Source organism: Lepisosteus platostomus, chromosome 23, assembly GCF_059453375.1.
Source record: "Lepisosteus platostomus isolate fLepPlt1 chromosome 23, fLepPlt1.hap1, whole genome shotgun sequence".
Taxonomy (NCBI): domain Eukaryota; kingdom Metazoa; phylum Chordata; class Actinopteri; order Semionotiformes; family Lepisosteidae; genus Lepisosteus; species Lepisosteus platostomus.
In genome coordinates, this window is record NC_142633.1 from 15732153 (window position 1) to 15750047 (window position 17895).

Here is a 17895-nt window from a genome sequence, read left to right on the forward strand (position 1 = left end):
AATTAAATGTCTCCTCGGGGGTCCTGGAAGAGCTTGGGCCAGCGTGTGCAGAAGGAGAGGAATTCCAGAAATCTTGCTGAAAGCGCCGGACTGAAACCCAGGGAGCCCATGGCTATAAAATCAGCGCAGTGCCAAAGGCCGACAGACTTTAGAAATTCAGCCTACACCCGGAGGATGAGGATTTGACATAATACTTATGTATTTTATTACTTTCCAACGGACGCTTTTCGCTTTAATTTTAATTCAATTTCCTATCTTCTAGCTTGAAAAGGATACATGCCGTTAAGCTAATAGCCCTTGCCTGTCCTGCTTCTCGGTGGCTGTCACAGTTGTGAGGTCTGAACAAATATGTATTGCTGTTGATTCCATTTTCCAATGAGGGAAATGGAGATTTATTCCTGAGAGCCTCAAAGCAGACGGCTACTGACAGATCTTTCACGGATTAAAAAATGGTTGGCACTTCCTCGGTTCTTTCAGAACTGTCTTCTCAATTCTATTAGGGGGGCTAAACTTACAAAGAGGAGCCCCTTTTAACAGCTAATGCAGGGCCAAGACGCGTCTTCAGTCACACGGTTAGACATTTAAACAGGACACTTAGTAATTTAATACGATTTGCACGTTGAAATAAATAAAAAATACACACATCCTGCAGCAACACACATGCAACATAATGCCAAATCGATTTACAGTGATCAAATGCATTTTTGAGCCTTGCATATATAATAGTTTGCTAGTTGACATCTGGCTGTAATGGTGAACAAACGTCTTACATTAGTTACGATCCCCCAGGTATAAGGAAAACACAGGAGGTGCAGTATGGTTCACCAAATTAATCTGATTCATCAAGCACTAGGCAAGGAGTAATAATTAATTGTTTGCATTCGTCTGGAGTTTTTTTATCCTGAAGGATTCCAAAGCGCTTTGCAGATAGGAAAGGAACATCATCTTTTGCCACCGAAGGTCAGCACCAACCCGGGTAACACCCATCAGCCATTCTACACCAGCAGCCTCGCTACACAGAGAGTGGATCAGGAGGAGAAATGAGAAATCGCTTCAAAAGATGAACTAAGGAAAACTTTAGGGAGGCCAGACTGTACAAGCCAAGAGTGGAGATTAACAACCCTTCTCTTACATTGTCCTGGGATCTTTAGTGACCAAATACTCAAGACCTCAGTTATTACCTCATATCTCATCCCAGACACCTCCTAGAACTCAATGTCCATAGTCACCACACTGGGTACAGGCTTGGAAAGTCGGGTCCAGATGGGTGAGCATCCACTACGTTCTCCTGAGACGTCTCTCATCTGAGTCTCCATCATGGATCCTGGGCCTCCAGTTCGGAAAAATCTAATGTTGTTTTCCCCTGCTTCATCCCTGGGACATTTTTGTTTCAGAGTTTGTTAGTTTTTTGTCCGACGCAATGGGACAAAAAAAAAAATACCACACTGCAATGTCATACTTCTCAAAGTTTCTTTGTTAGCCGCACCTAAGAGGGCTTTATCGCAGACCACTGCATCAGGTTCACCGCAACAGTGCCGTTCAAGAACCCGGACACCAGTGATGACGACAGAACCGCACTGGCTGAAGAGGTGTGGGAGACAGAAGATGTGTGTGCATGTACGTCCGCGTATGAGGGGCGCATCTTAACCCCACTCATTTTTTTTTTCCTGCAAGGAGCCAAGCCGTCTCAACACTGTCAAAAGCATTTTCCAGAAAGCCGAAGAGAGGGGGAATAAAATCTGCCACGCACACACACGCACACACACGCGCACACACACACGAGGCTGTCAGGTAAATTAGATCTGAAAGCTGACAATTTCTGACCATATTTCCTTGATTATTTCGAACAAATGCACACCAGCCGCTCTAAGGAGATTAAAGTGACATAAAAGTCTCGGGCGAGAGGAGGGAGGGCAGAGAATCCAGGTCACCCCCATTCGTCCCCCTGTCTGACAGCCACTATATCGCTATCCAATCCAATAAAAATCCCCCCCCTCCTTTTGCTTTAATTAATTTTACAGCTAGCTTGCTTAATTACTTTCAATCAAAATCCTCTTGCCATCACAAAATTAGAAATGGTTCAACTCCATTAGTCTAAATTCTTCATTTACATACACAAAGACTGTCAGCTCTTGCTAAGCAAACGGCTCTCGCTTGATGAGATTGCTTGTTTTTTCTTCTTTTTTTTCTCCCTTCACTGGTGTTAATTTTTTAAAGGAGAAAAGTATCATGGCAAAAAAAAAAGATGTGGTCCTTCAAAGACTGCAAGCACTGGGGCAGCACACAGCAAATGCATTTATTTCCTTTTATGCATGTATCACATTTACTTTTTTAATGGACAGACAAAATGTGGTTTATATGCTGTTATTTTGGGATGCGTTTATCTCGGTTTTGGTACACCAATAAACAAAACCATAGCCCTCTATTTAAAAAAGCAGGCCAAAAAAAAAACACTTGGATTATTTATTGGAAGATTCAATGGTCTGTCTAAGATGATGGTTGCTAGTCTTTTACTTTGGGTATGTTTTTTTCTTCACAGACAAGTTGCAGATTACAGATTACACTGTGCCTCCGACAAATAAAATGAAGCTTCTGTGGCTGAGCGTCAGTCGCCCTTGGTGTCTCTGAAAACCGTGTCTCATGATTTGAAATTCTTCTGGTCAGAATTCAAGGCCACGCAATTGCTTCAAGCGTCCAGATTTCCCCTCCATCACAGGTAGGGCCCAAGGCCTGGGCATCATCACCAATCTAGCGCATCCCGATGCAGTCCGCAGGCCCTGTCCGCTGTCTCGCCCCTTTCAATCACTGAAAATCACCGAGGGTGTCACCCAGGGGGCCAGCCCGGGCCGAATTCTGATCACAGCCACGAAAGCACCGACCCATTTATGCGATCAGGCCTCCCTCCGGGTCCGACTCACCCTCTGCCCACCGAAACGGCATCCTCATAGCGGACGTCTTAACTTGCACCCCGGGACCTCTGAACACTTACAGTACAGCCCCTCGCACAGGTGGTGCACAGGGGCACACAGAACAGGCTCAGAAAGATTGATTTACTGATGGAACTTGCAGTACTTTAAGCTAATTGTCACAAGTTGTAAAGCAATCCCCTAAGTGACCACCAAGTATTTCAACATAAAAGCCTGTCCTGATGGCTTCAATTTGGTACTATTAGGGGTGGCGTGTCTCCCCTTTATGTCTCCATTGGCAGTGACTTGCCCTTTTTAACCGTTCCCCATTAACACTCTTAATTATCCAAATCCATCATTCTTGGGGTAAATTAAGACTGCCTCTTTAATTCAATTTAATAGGATAATTTCCATCTCACATCCACGAGTAACCCCCTCCCCTCTCCTTACCCTAACCCCCACCCCCACCCACCAACCAACCACTCTCCTCACTTTCATGCTAGGCAGCCTGTCAGGGCTGCAGTAACAGTGCAGACACCGTGGTTATGCCTAGTCTCTGCTCCAGCTCAACAGCATCTCTCTGCTTTTGAAAAGTAGCTCAGCAGCCCAACTCTTACAGCTGTCAGTGAGCCCTGGTTAGCACGACACTGGCTGTGCTCGCTGACTGGCTTTCAATATTCCTGTCATGGGTAACAAAGCGGATTTTTAAAGCACTCCTGGCTTGGAGTTATCTGGGAGGGGAGAGGCATCTTTTTTGATTCTTTTACTGTGTATAAAGGTTTTTCAGTCGCAAGAGCTGCTGGCTGACCGAGTTCCACAAGTGTAGTTTTAGTGCTAACAAGAGTTCGCTTGTCAAGCAGAGTTAAAGTCAGATGGATGTTCTTAAAACTTCATTCCATTTTCAATAACTAAGAACAGATTGCTTCTTTCTTATAGCATGGTGGCACAGAGCTGTAATTATAAAACAAAATGTCCATGTTAGATTTCCTTTATTAAGGAAATTATTATATTCTCTTCATTAAGAGAATATAATTTTACATATTCTGTGCATACAAATCTCCTCAGAAATGCTGGAAACTATTAATTTACCACCCAAAGGCAACCATAGGCAAGAAAGTATAGTTTTGTTTAACATAGAAAAAATGTTAAACAAATGCTGCTATTCTGCTGCAACCAGGAATGCTGTGCTGCATGTGCTACCAAATGCAATGCAAAAATCTTGGAAAACACAGCTGCATAAGACCCACAGTGTGAAAATCTCTGGTGCTTAATGCAATGACAGACACTTCAGACTGCAGGTAATAGGCCACCATGGAGCTTCACCACATAGTACAGTACGTACTCATTTATTTGTGCAGACCTTTGAAAAGTTTATCAGCTGGTGTCACTAAACTGTACACTGCAAGACGTCCTAAAGAAAGAAAATAATATTAGACTACTTCATTCAACTGCATTCCCATTCTACGCTGGCCAGCTTGCAAATAATCCTCTGATGTTTTCATGACCTTGCTAGAAATTGCCAAATAAAGTCTCACACTCTAATAATTACTAACTCAAACACAGAGCCCCCCTCTGTCGATCCTCATCGCCCTCTCCCCAAACATTCTAGCGTTCTCTTTAAATTTCCCAGACGCTCATTGTTTAGCTGTTTCGGGCAGACTCTGGGAGAGTTTCAAATGATTTTAGCCGTGATTTAATTCTGCTTGTTAAAGAGTGATGTCAGCACAATAGAGAACGAGGCTCTAAATCCACTACATTCACCCAAAATACGGGGAGGAGATAATCACTGGTGACGTCTGCGAAAACACTTATTATATTCGCCCATCGCCTGGCTGAAGCTGCTAAAACTAATCAGTGTTATTCCCTATTTTTCTCTGGGAAAAAAATTATCTGAACTTTTTAGTGAAAACTGTCTTCTCTTTAAAAGGACAGCGTGGCATTGTTATCACTGCAGCTCTTTGGTTTAGAAACACAAAAAGGAGAGGGAGCAGTTTTGTAAAGAAAAACAAAGAATTGTAAGGCCGTGTTTCAAAACAGGCTGAGCTTAAAGTTTGGAATGACAGTGGTGAACTTGATGACACGCAAGGGCTATTTTTTCCAGCATGAAATTTTGAAATATTTGATTTTTATCTAGAAAAACATACAACCTCTCATGGAAATGCAGGAAGAAAAAATGAAATTTCACAGTATCACAATAATTCCTCTTTTATATGACCAATTTATGAGTCAGAATTCAAGTAAAAACTGGTCCTTTCTCTTTTAGTTAGAACTACAATTATCTATTTGTACTGATCCAAAACTGTGAATCTTAAGCAGTTAAATTTTCACTAAATTATTTTAATAGTATAAGAGAGGTGAGAGGAAGGCCCATCAGAAGTAAGAGGACTATCAATTTCATTTTATTATTATTATTATTATTATTATTGGTGGTGTAGTTGTTGCAGATCTTTTCATGTCTGAGTTACCCATAGTGCTTTACAGAAAACAAATTACAATAACTCTGCACTTGTCCAGATGAGTCTTGAATTTTGTCTGAATAATTTTGAGTTTCCTTTGCCACTTCTGTTGTGTTTCCTAATCCTCCTCTGAACTCGAGTCATTTGCTAACTATAATACAGTCTAGGCTATTAATATCAATGAGGAAGACCAGTGGTCTTACTACAGATCCTTGTGGTACTCCACTAATTACACCACCACAGTTTGAGCATTCACACTGAATTCCTAATTCAAAAACTGAGAACTACTCTTTTATGAAGAACCTTCTCTATAACCTTCTTAAAATCTAAAGATAATATACCACATACTCCCTATCTATTACTTCTATTGTTTGTTCAAATAACTCAAACCTGTTAGATAAGCAAGACCTACCTTTTCCAAATCCATGCTCACTCTCCACTAGACTGCTATTACCATACAGAAGATCCTAGTTTGTTTCTATACATTGTTTCCATAACCTTAAGTAATAGAAGTAAGACTTGTAGGTCTATAATTACATGGTTCGGATTTGTCACCCTTTTTATGGCTAAGCGCTAAATTAGGAATTTTCCAGTCAGTGGGTATTACCTCTGTCTGGAGTGAACGCTGGAAGGGTTTTGTTAGCAGCCTATGAATACAGTTTCTTGTGCCCTTAAGTACAACTGGAAGAATACCATCATGGTCTGGAGATTTGTTAAGTACTTGTAACACTTCTGCCTCTTCTTTGTGAATATTATTTAATAAAGACCTTTGTCTTTCCTCAGTGTGAGACTTGTCAGTTTCTTCCTTGATGAGCACCTGAGTGAAATATTAATTTAATACATCAGTTATTTCCCTTTCATTGTCCAGATATCCCCTCATCATCTGCTTATTCTTTACATTGCTGTTACAACGCTGAAAAAAAGATTTTCTTAAAAACATTATTTTTGAGGTGCCTCTGTTGTAATATTGCTTTCCATCTCACCCTCGGCCTGTACAACTTCCTTTTAACCCATGCTTGCAATTCATTATTTCTTTAATGTATTTTTTTTAAATGGCTCCTGTTCTTTTTCAATCATGTTATAAAGCGCTTTCTTTGTATAATTTTCTTAATTGATTTGTTAAACCAGATGGGCCCCTGCTTTCTGGCCTTTGATTTGCTTACTCTTGGGATGAAGCTGTTCTGTGCTTTAAGCAGAACATCTTCAAGCTGTTGCCTTTTATTCTCCACTGAATCCATATCTATCTTATGCCATTCTTCCTCTCCCCAGCTCTCATTCCTTCATAACCGAGGTGCTGTAAAAAAAATGACTGGGTATAACATTTCAGTACTACAGATAAGAACGCAAGATAAACCAGCCCTTTTCTCAGAATGTAAGGGGCAGCTGATTACAACTTTTATCGAGGCTCCAGTTATACAAAGTACAAAACAGGAATGGCGTACACGCCTGCGCTGTGGTGAATGCATTCGAATATTCCAGACGAGTAATCCATCAAAGCCATAGGACTGAACCTGGCTTTTGTTTGCCATGTATGGATAAAAGGTGAGTTTCAAAACTCCAGAAGGTGGATGTGTTGCAATACTCTGATCGCCCCATCTAATTAAAATATATGTATACAACTATTATCTCTGATCCTTGGGCGTGTTCCCTCAAACAACGAAATAAAAGGTTCTCAAGGGATATGCACTTTAATCATACAGTTATAAAAAATACAGTCTAAGTTAACACAATATTAATAAAGAATGTGAAATTATTTTAGTGTGTGTTCACGTCCCACCTTCCAGGACACACGTTGAACAACCGGGTGGGAACTGGAACTGTGAATTGGGGTCCTGTCAGATTCAACTTTAAGCTTTAGCATTAATTGCTGCAGCATGAACCAAAGCACTGGAAAACAAAACACAGCAGCACCTAAAAAAGAACTTCTTCTCCACCTGAATCAAAGATGTCTAAAAAAGAACAGTCATTTCCTTTGTTGATACCCTAAATACTGTATGTGACCCTGATATACTACTTTGAAATGCATGAGATGCAAAGGAAAGTTACACTGTCCATTTGTATATACATACTGTATGCTTTTGAAACTGAAAATGTGTGTAAAGCACACAGGTGGAAGGCACAAGTGGCAGAGTAAATGCTGATGACTTCTGTAAAGCACTGAGAAGTACCCACTCCTGACACAGCTCAGCCCAGCTCCGCACAGAGACCGACCCAGTGTTTGAAGCCACCTTTGAACTAGTAAGAAACTAATGGAAATAACAAGTGAGTGAGACCCAGGTCTTTCTCTAATTGCCACAGCTTGGAGAGCAAGTACTGCTGTTCTGAAATGCCTTAGCCTATATTTTTCCACTTACTGAACACCTGCGACTAGTTAATTTTTCTAACAGGTTTGTTTTCGCTGTCCCTTTTAATTAAGCAGCGCACCTTTAATACAAACGTGTAGTTAGGTCTGTCAGTTGTTTCTTTGTTCATTCTGCGTATGTTACTTGGTAACAAGAGTGTAGATGGGTTGTGTGAATAAAAAAAGTGCATGTTTGTAACCAAAAGGAGCTTTTCTTTAATGTACTGCTATCAACGTTGTTAAGTTACAAGCCAACACGCCAAATAAGATAATGAAAGTGTTTGTTTCCACCTATTCTGACTAATTTCAGCCCTAATTCAGAGGAGATTCAAGTCCCATGTTTGCTCCAGGCCAGACTGAAAACAACGAGCAGATTACTGGCAGAAGTAGGTATTACACCTACAATCAGCACTGGAGGATCTTATGAACTCGTCAGATAGAGTCAGCTGAGAATGTGCAACCCAGCTGGGATACTTCACTGGGACTTCAGCCTTCCCAGTCCTCCGGCCCCATGTGCTGATGAACGTGGTGACGTGCGCACCTCTATGATTACCTTACTTCAGTGAAAAATAATTTTCATTCTTTTCTCCCCCCCCGACGCTCTGGACAAAAACATTTTCTCCACAGTGATGGATATTTTTCCAAACCTTTTCTGTTTTCCAGGTCATTTCTGAAGAAATAGCTCTTTTTTGTAAACAAATGGTGTCTACAAGGAATAAAGTTCAAAACAAAACACAAAGAGCTCTTAAGTTTTGTTATTTCATCTGCGGGTTGTACAGTATTTCTGCAGGCACACTTGTCTGGTCGGTCCATGTGCATTGTTTTATAGTGCCCTCCTCCTTCCTCAGTCCCTCATCCTCCCAAACCACGCTTCCCTCGTGCTCCAGCCCAGTCAGTGGCGAAGGCAGCCTCAGTAAATTATCCCTGCCCACAGCTCGCCAGGGGTCACTGAACTGGAAGCACAGTACTCTCTCCTGCACTGGCACAGAGGACCTGCCAGTTCACCCTCCCCGAGGGAATGGTGAGAGAGGGAGGGGTGAGGGGGCTGGTGGATGACAGACATCACTGTCTCCGTCTCCCACTGCGCTCAGAGGCTTCTCCAGAGAAAGAAAAACCCACAACAGAGAGACAGGGAGAAGGGAGGGAGAGACAGAGGGACGCAGAAAGAGAGGGGCCGCTCTCCTGAGGCACACCTCAAACAATCACCGAAAGAAAGCGCTTGGTAGAGCAGATGTATTTCTTCCACAATGTTGTCAAAAAACTTCTCAGAAGAGACAAAAAGAAGACCATATCTTGAAATAATGCTATTTTCTACTAATGTGCAAACCTGTAAGATGTGAGAAACCGATGCACACCAACATGGGTGGTGGTGGAGGGAACTTACAGGATGTGATTTATATGGGCTTGATTGCACGTTAATCGAGGTTACACGTATTAAGTGGAATCTAATTGGAACAGACACTGGCGGCCTGACAGATAGACGTGATACAGATGGATAGAGAGAGAGGTGGGAGAAGAAGTATTGAGAGGCAGAAGGGCAGGAGCTGCAGAGTCACAGCGAGGTGCAGAGACAGGACGAGGACAGGGAAAGGTCGGAGTTACATGTCCGAAAAGCTGCCCTGTTGGGCCAACTAGAATGAGTGAGAGACACGCCACCGAAATTCCTGAAAAACCAAGGCTATTATTATTCAATATCGAGAGAGACGATAAAGTGAATTTGTTTCTCCTTTTTTGGGAGGCGGGGTAGGTGGTGTAGCTCTTTAAAAGCTAGGGGAAAAGCGACATGTGTTTTAAAACCGGCTCTTGGACAAAGATAATCCAGTGTGACATTCTTCAGCTAGGGAATGTGCAACTCGTACAGTTCCAGTTGCTACAAATGACCATTTCTTCTTTTTTTGGAAATAGAAAAAAAAATCTTCCATGAGCGGCAAGCCAGCTGGCCGAACATTTCTCACCTAACAGAACAACTGTTCTGGGCCCGTTTGCCCTCTCTCTTCGTTTTTATTTTAAAGAACAGAGACAACTGTTTTGAAGCCTTGCCCTAAATCCAAGGCATTTAGCTTGTGACTGAGTCCCTTTTAAAATGTTATTGGGGGAAAAAGAGACAGGAGCTACACCTGTTAAACTGAGCAACTGGACTCCGAAATGCCATCTTAATTTTTAGCAAATTACATCAGAGTGAGAGGGAGAGGGAGAGGGAGAGTGGGGGCTTTGGGGGGAAAAAGAACTGGCTGTAGCTATTAAAGATGGCACCAAATGCTTAATGTGAAATGCCACTACTTTATCGCTTTGTTCCTGGCATTGCTTTCATTGAGGGTTCGACACAGAAATGTCATCCGTTGTCATCTTTAATCACACTGTTGTCCATTAGCAGCTTCCTTCAGCTGTGCATTATTAACAGAGCCACATTCTGTACTCCTGGTGGCAGGGAAGTTAAAACTCTCAGAGGGCCCCAAACTGGACTCTAGGAAACAGGCTGAGGATTACAGGGCTGAACAATAATAATTAAAATCATTATACAAATAATTATAACAATCTTTTAATTTCATTTAAAACTGTTTTTGCTTCACTACATTACGGTACAATAATCATATAGTCTTATGTAGATTTTCAAGCATGTGGTTTTAATTTAAAAAATCTTAGAGGTAAGGCGGTGTATCTCATGCCCTCACGTCAATAATTTGAAATGACACTGAACTGGTTGGTCCACAGGCTAAGCTGAACTATAACTGTAAGAAATAAATGTCACCTAGTGAGAACTTTCCACTAATAAGGGTCTTTGTTCTGTTCAAATACCCACCAGTGTTTGTCTTCTCAGAGGAACACAAAAGGATTAATGAGATTGGACTTGGACCTTTGAAGGAACAGAACTCAATTAATAAATAATACCCAATAAAAAAAACGTTCAGAATGGGAAATCTTACGAAACTGAAAATTGCCCGACCTGTGTCAGTTTCCGCGTCCAAATAAGTTCACAGAATGGAAAGCCAGCAGAGGCAGTTGTTTTAAGTTTTATATTTCAAGCGCTGACAGTTTTCAAATCAGGATTAAAAAAGTATTCTCCTCCTACCTCAGAGGAACAGAGGCAAAGTGCCTGACAGCTGAACTATATAAAGGACCATGGCTGTACTATACAGCCAGTGACATTTAAGACTTTAGGTTCAAAAGCTCCTTGAATTTTTATGTGAGTCAGTGTCATTTGTAAATATACCAGGGAAGAGTTGTTTTTTTATTTGGACATATACTATAAATACAAACACAGACAACGTGGCAAGCATGTTGGTTGACATAATTTAGCGAAGTTGTAAGAGCTACAGTACACTCGTGAAACCACACTGCTGGAATCCTTATGGATGAGATTCACTTGTCAGGCTGAGACAGAATGGCTGTTTTGGACGTTATCTGATCTGATCCCTCTTGACTATAACACTAATGGCATTAATAAGGCAAAATTAGTATTTTAATCATTTAAATACAGTCCTCCTTATCTTGCCTCTTCCCACCCATTCACTCTTCCCCACCACCTCCTCATCCTTCATCACACAAGAATGCACATGTTCCTTCAGTATATTGCTAGAACATACATATATACTGTATTTTACTGCCGGGTGGTATGTCATAGCGATTGGCTGCAAGATTTTGCACTGCTAGAAAACTGCGTGCCTTGAAATTCGACCCTTGCTATTTTTAATCATTTGATTGGGATATTAACTCATCAAGTCCTGCCCAGATTGAGAGGATGAAATTTCCCAACCTCAGGATATTTTATATACTGTACGTGCGCTTGCCAGACTGTATCCTTGAATGTCAAATCCTAACAAATCAGTTCAGAAATGAGTCAATTATTATTATTTCTCAACTGTGAGCTGAAGGACATCCAGTGCCTTTGGTCTGCAGATTATGTCCAGCTAAATCTTTGCAGCTAATGAGATTTATAGCGTTGATATGAGTCAGAAAAGGAAAGCTTGTTCCTTTCTTGTGACAAGTTCCTACGGTAAATTTACTATTGTATCTGGATTTTCTTTTATGATAGGCTTTCATTATATTTCGACTTTATGCCTTTTGACCATAATTTACCATGTTTTTACCAGGGAGTACCACAGTAAACTTTGATAAAAGCCTCTGGTATACTAGGAATATTATAGGCTGTCTTCCCAATTACATTCTTCCATTTTCATTAAAGATTCAGGATGCTCTCAGCTGCAGTTCTTGAGATGATTATGATATTATTAATAAGAATGAGAAGAAGGTTCAATTGATAAAAATACCAAATAATGATTATTCACGATTTCTGCTTTAAAATGACTTCAAATGGAATCCACCTGACCCCTTGCAGGTTTGAATTCAATTTAACCTTTAATATTATCCCACCAGGGGGAAATGTGTTTTACGGCAAAATGCAACACAACAATACAACATAACCAGCTCCAACAGGGAGGTCAGGACAAATAGGTCCAATGTCAGAAACATTAAACTATAACAAATTAAAACAATTATTTTGCATTATTCAAAGGTGAAATCTCAGAAGAGATAAATGAGTTTCAAGATCTATTTCTCCTGTACCTTGGGGCACTGAGGTACCTGCCAGATGGGAGAAGTGCAGATTTTCAGTGCTTAGTTTAGAACTCTTAGCTCATAGAGAGCATTTACATTGATCCGATTTACCCCAATGATGTTGCTATTATACTCAATATTATCCCCAGCTTATCGTAATTTGCTGATGTTCCCAAACCAACAGATAACAGTATATCAAGAACTCTGCTATAAAATATCTATGGAAAAGTGCTATAACAGTTCTGTTCACCCTAAAGAAGCTAAGCTTTCTTGGGCACCAACTGTCCACATACGACTCCAGCAGACTGAGACTTGAACAATGCAATGGACTATAAGATACCTGTGCTGTCAACTCACTGGGCTCTCTCCCTGATACTCCTGCGGGATATTAAAAAAGTGCCAAAAAGCAAAAGGCACCAAGATACCACTCTTCTGTCACCTCCGCTCTCTGAAATCACCCCTGGACCCCCCTGAGGCTTTTCTGAGCCCAGCATGGCTCCAGGTTTCAATGGGGCAGGATTCACGTACGACGAGCACCCACTGTCCTCAAGAATAAACACAATTAAAAGCAACTGAGCATCATCAGATATTTAATTAGGCCTATTTAACAGCTGTAATCACTTTCTTGCACTGATTACTTGTTTGTCAAAATGCAGGAACAAAAAAGCTCTAGTTGGTTTTGCAGGGTCCATGAGTTGTTTGCATTATGTGTATTAGTTTCTATTTGTTTTTTTAACACTGAACTTCTCTGGCAAGCTGTAACCACTGGTAAAAAAGAGCAATAACAGTCAAAACTACTTTAGTATTGTGTTGGAAAAGTCAAAAGCTCAACTGAAATCATTTGGACACAATGGCAACGGAAAGTAGCCAAAATCCCATGCCCATTTCTCCAAACAGCACAAGGTGTAGCCACAGACTCCCAGCAGAGAATGCCCATTGGTTGATTTTAAATACAGGACAAACCAGATTGAAACTGAAAACAAAACATTGAGGAGAAACAAACAAATACAACCTTTCCACTGGGTTCCACTGATCTGAGCACATCATTATATGAATGTACTGTAACTGAGAAGACTTAAAAGAAGGGTAGAAAAGTTTTACAAGTAATGCCAGGTCTTACAATTGTTTAATTTTTCAGAAGTTGAAAAAACCCACCTGCCTTATTACAGATTTGCACTTCATGTGACAAAAAATGAGCTTGTCTATGTTTTTGACGATAGAGGCAAGGGAAATTGGGGAAGCTCAGACAAATCAATGTTTTATTTTACTGTTCACCTAGCATCAAAGATAAAAGATATTTAGCATATTTTTTATGGAACACCGTAAATCAGTAGGATCACAACATTTATTAATCAATAATACACTAGGTTGTACTGTATGTACTGTAACATAGGAAAAAAATACCTTTCAAGGGGGGCATTGAGTGAAATTCTGGGAGGGATATGTTTCAGTTCTTCAGCAAAATGCCACATTTGTGTGAATACTCTTCACTTCAGCAAACTGTAATCTTTTGTGTAGAGTTATTTTAAATTGGTATGTATTTAAAAACCAATTGACAGAGATGAAATGTCCTATTTTCTGGGTAGGTGGGTGGGAAGGGGGGCTGTATAAAAGCCCTCTTTACTGATTCTTTTAAAAACCATTTCCACTTAATTAATGTTTTACAAGTACTGCCGTATTCTTGCTCAGAAAATGCCTCCATTAAAGCAGGGGGTTTCAGATTATGGAGCTAATTGAAATTCTAAATTTCAATGCCAACTTTTTTTTCCTTTTCTATGCACAATAAAAGGAGCTTTTTGTGCTGCGCCAATGATATTCAATCATAAAAATAATGCCTTCATAATTTTTGCATCTTCTTATAAAGCTAATACATTCGGGAGACAGCTTAATAAAGCCTGTAGACTCTCTAGAAATCAGCATACTAATTTGACTCAGTATCAGTCTATCCATGAGAGGGGCTGGAGAATTCCGTCTTCCAGTCTGAAGCCGGGATTCTCGTCCTTCAAAATCACAACCGACCGGTGTGTGTTTAGGAACTGTGATAGCCTAGTCACAAACACCCCCCCTCTCTGAGTACAGACTATGCTTAACGATAGGAAACTCTCTATTTTTAAGGTGTTTGTAAAAAATGGGCAAACATCCAAACTGTTTTAGCACGAGCAAAATCCCTTTCCATTCTGAAGGGGTTTGTACATCTATTCTTAGCAAAAAAAAAAAGTAATTTTGTAGTGGTCTTCCAGCAATGACAGGCAGCTGATTATGGACGTTCAAGACAGACCTGGGCTGGAACTCAAACATTAGGGTGTCAAAGATTTGGAAAGGAGGAAATATAGCCAGTCTCTCAGAAGAGTTAGAATTCACCGAAAAACCAACCAGATGTAAGGAGCCTACCTGAAGCCTTCCTAGGAGGTGGGTGGAGAGAGCCACAGAGTTTATTCTGAGTGGCTTTGATGACTTAAAGGAAACCCATGAAGGCATCATCACATCAGTGCCGATACACCTCACACCTTAGCAGACAAACGTATAGCTCTGAACACCATCCCACACATGGAACAACACTTGACAAACAAAGGAGAGAAGGATCGCCTCTTCCAGCTCAGAATCTGTACGCCTACTGGACTTTCGTAACTAGATTTTTAAAATTTTTTACTTCTCTTCATTGTATTTCTGTATGACGCAAGCAAGCTAATCAGGTTTATTTTTTTCTTGAGACGGTCTGATACGTTTTTTTTTATTATTAATGGCCTCATCGTTAGCAGGGTACAAAAAAGAAAGAACAAATTAAAGAAAAAAACATGACGCGTCATGGAAAAGTTTACAAATTGGAAAAAAATCCTTGTCTACATAAAAAACTCTTGTTGATTTTGCTAATCAGAGCATAAAAAAGAAAAAGCCGTCCAATCGTGTTTGTTGAAAGAGCCTCACTTTTCCAGATATTGTTTTAAAGGTTTGTTTTTCGTGAATAAAGCCTTACAACTTTGCATTCTTTCTCAAGGTCGGTGCCCTGCTTAATGGGTGTAATATTTGCTCACAACACTTTTCAGGCCTGTTCTGCTGTATTTACATCAAATATTTTTTGATAAGGCATATAAAAAAGACCTATAAAACTAAACCATAAATGGGAGGAGAGGCGTAGCTGAAAATAAAAGGACAAAAGATCAACTGCAGTTTTTTATCTGTCAGATATGGACATATTCCATTTTTCTCTAGGCAACTCTGCCAAAGTTTTTCAAACTACCTTTGGGTGGAAATGTACTGAACCAACAATGTTTGCTAATATGGTCAAGACAGTCCAGGTGGCAGCTGTTGTTAATTACAGTGCTTTGCTATTAACTCTCCAGCACTACGGTCACTTACTACAGCAAAGACATGGGCATTGGTACAACCTGACTGTACTGATTATTTATTTTTTTTTGTAGTCAGGACCCAAGAACATATTGGTTACGAAATTCGATATTCAGAAGCTAAGCTTTTGACAAGAGTTGAAATGTACACTACCACAAAAGCAGCTCTTCTGCACCAAAGTCAAGAGTTTTACCCGAAAATGGGCGGCTGACACAGTGATTCCATCAACAGCAGAGCGCATACCTACAGAGATCTGCTGTTTATGATCTTTGGTCATGGCGGCTTCGTGGACTAGGGTACTGCAGAGGAGTAGCATGACTTTCTTGCCTTTGAAACAGCTCAGGGCATCCAGGGAGGTCTTCTGAACACCCACCAGAGCCTTTTCGAATCAGTTACATGGGCGCAGGTGCACAAACAGGCCCCATCTGTCCACGTCAGACTGTCCCAGGGCCCCAGACACGTGTGTGTGCGCGTGTCTGACAGGGCAGGGTGGAAAAGTTTGTAAAAATCTTTTAGAAGAAAAAACTTTAATGAAATGAAGCAAAATTCAGTGCGGGGGAGGGGGTGGGGGGGCTCCTGACAGCAGACTTCGAGCGAGAGAGTACTGAAGGAGGAAGAACTCCTTGCTGCAGCAGTCCTGTGGTACAGGAATGAGTAATAAAATATTGCCACATCGATAAGTGAGATTGTTTTCAGTTTTTTTAACCTCATAATGTGGCTTCTGAAGAAGGTTAAAAAGAGCTGCTTGAACTTTGGAAACACTTCTAATAAGAAGAGTTCACTATGCTGGTAGTAATACGACTCCCGTACCTCTACAGAAGGACAACCAGAGCGGGTGACGGGAACTGGGGTACACAGCGCTCTGAGGGGCTGGGTCTGGGGAGAGCTACAAGCTTGCTCTAGAATCCGAGTTTAAAAGGACCGTCCTGAGGCACACTGGCTTCCTCCTTTGTGAGAGAAGGGCAGGACAGGAAATCTAAATAAAATACGTATTTAATGATTGTAAAGAGGAAATGCATTATTTTACTGAGAAGGTAGATTACTAAGTTTTACAGGAAATGCATATTTTTGTCAGTGATTACCGGAATAACAGCCTTTCAATAAAACCAATAATATCACTTTGAAGACAGCTTGTGCTTTCTACCCCACAGTAACACAGAAGCCATTCTAAGTATACCCTAGTCTCTTTGTTTCAATTTCTGTACATTCAGAAAGAAAGAAGAGATAAAAAAATGAGAGAGTAATGTTTGCTTTTATATTCCTTTGTTTCTTTCTTGCAGTTACCCCAGTGAGCAATCCCCTTGTTAGCAAACTGTTAAGACAGGAGCTTGGTACACAAATTGCGCTCGACCAAGCGAATTTGTTTTGCAAGGGTGACCTGTTTAATCATCTCATTTTCTTTGCGGACGTTTATTCATCTGGTTTCCACGGTTACAGAGAACATTAAGGGGCTAGAGTAATAAGGCTGGAGAGTCAAACAGGTAATAAAAAAATTAACGCCATTTTCCTGCAAGCTGAGGACAGGCGGCTGAAATGAATCAAGGGAGAGGAGAGGGAATGGCAGGGCGAGAGGGGGCTCGAAATATATCGTCCAAACAATTAAGACTTCAACACGTTATTTTACTCAGAAGAAAAGATCATATTTATGGAAATGACACTTTCCTCCTACTGTAACTGGTGCAAAGTAGCAGAAGTTCTTGAGAACTCCAGCGTCTTCTGTTATTATTAACATAAGACGATAAAAAAGGTCACAGACAAGGGAAGCTAGCCTGTTTGGTCGTCAGTAACTAATTGATGCAAACTGTGATGGAATCAGAATTCATATTGAAGTATTCTGAGTATCTATCACAGTGCTGAAGAAGCTAAGAACAGGATCTTCTATCTTTGTCACAGCCTGGTGCTTCTCTCCCTCCTGTCTTTCTCAGAAGGTAACAATGTGACTGTTCTAGTTTAAAGAAATATATGGTTCTTCTGGAAACCGGTTATATAACCATTGATTCAAAAGAATGTGACTTTTATGAAAGGAGCTTTGTTTGAAGCGTTGTATTCATAACTAATACAAAACTCAATCGCACAAAGTGTGGAAATTCCACATACTCTTCCACACACACCAGACAACACCTCTGGACTCAGCTCAGAATAAATGAATTTTCAAGGATATGTAAAAAAAAAAACTTTACCCAATTAGGCTAAAAACAGTCTTTAAACTTCATGCTGGCCTTGTCCTTGTCCCACACATTTGCAGTAAGTTTGGACTCTGTCTTGATACATTAGTTTGTGGTCTATCAGACTA

The 17895-nt window shown here is 40.6% G+C and overlaps 1 protein-coding gene across 5 annotated transcripts in view; it reads right to left on the reverse strand.

Annotated features, from left to right (window-relative positions):
* Nucleotides 1-17895, reverse strand: part of casz1 (castor zinc finger 1) — a 243477-nt gene that overhangs the window by 80542 nt on the left and 145040 nt on the right. The window lies entirely within an intron of this gene.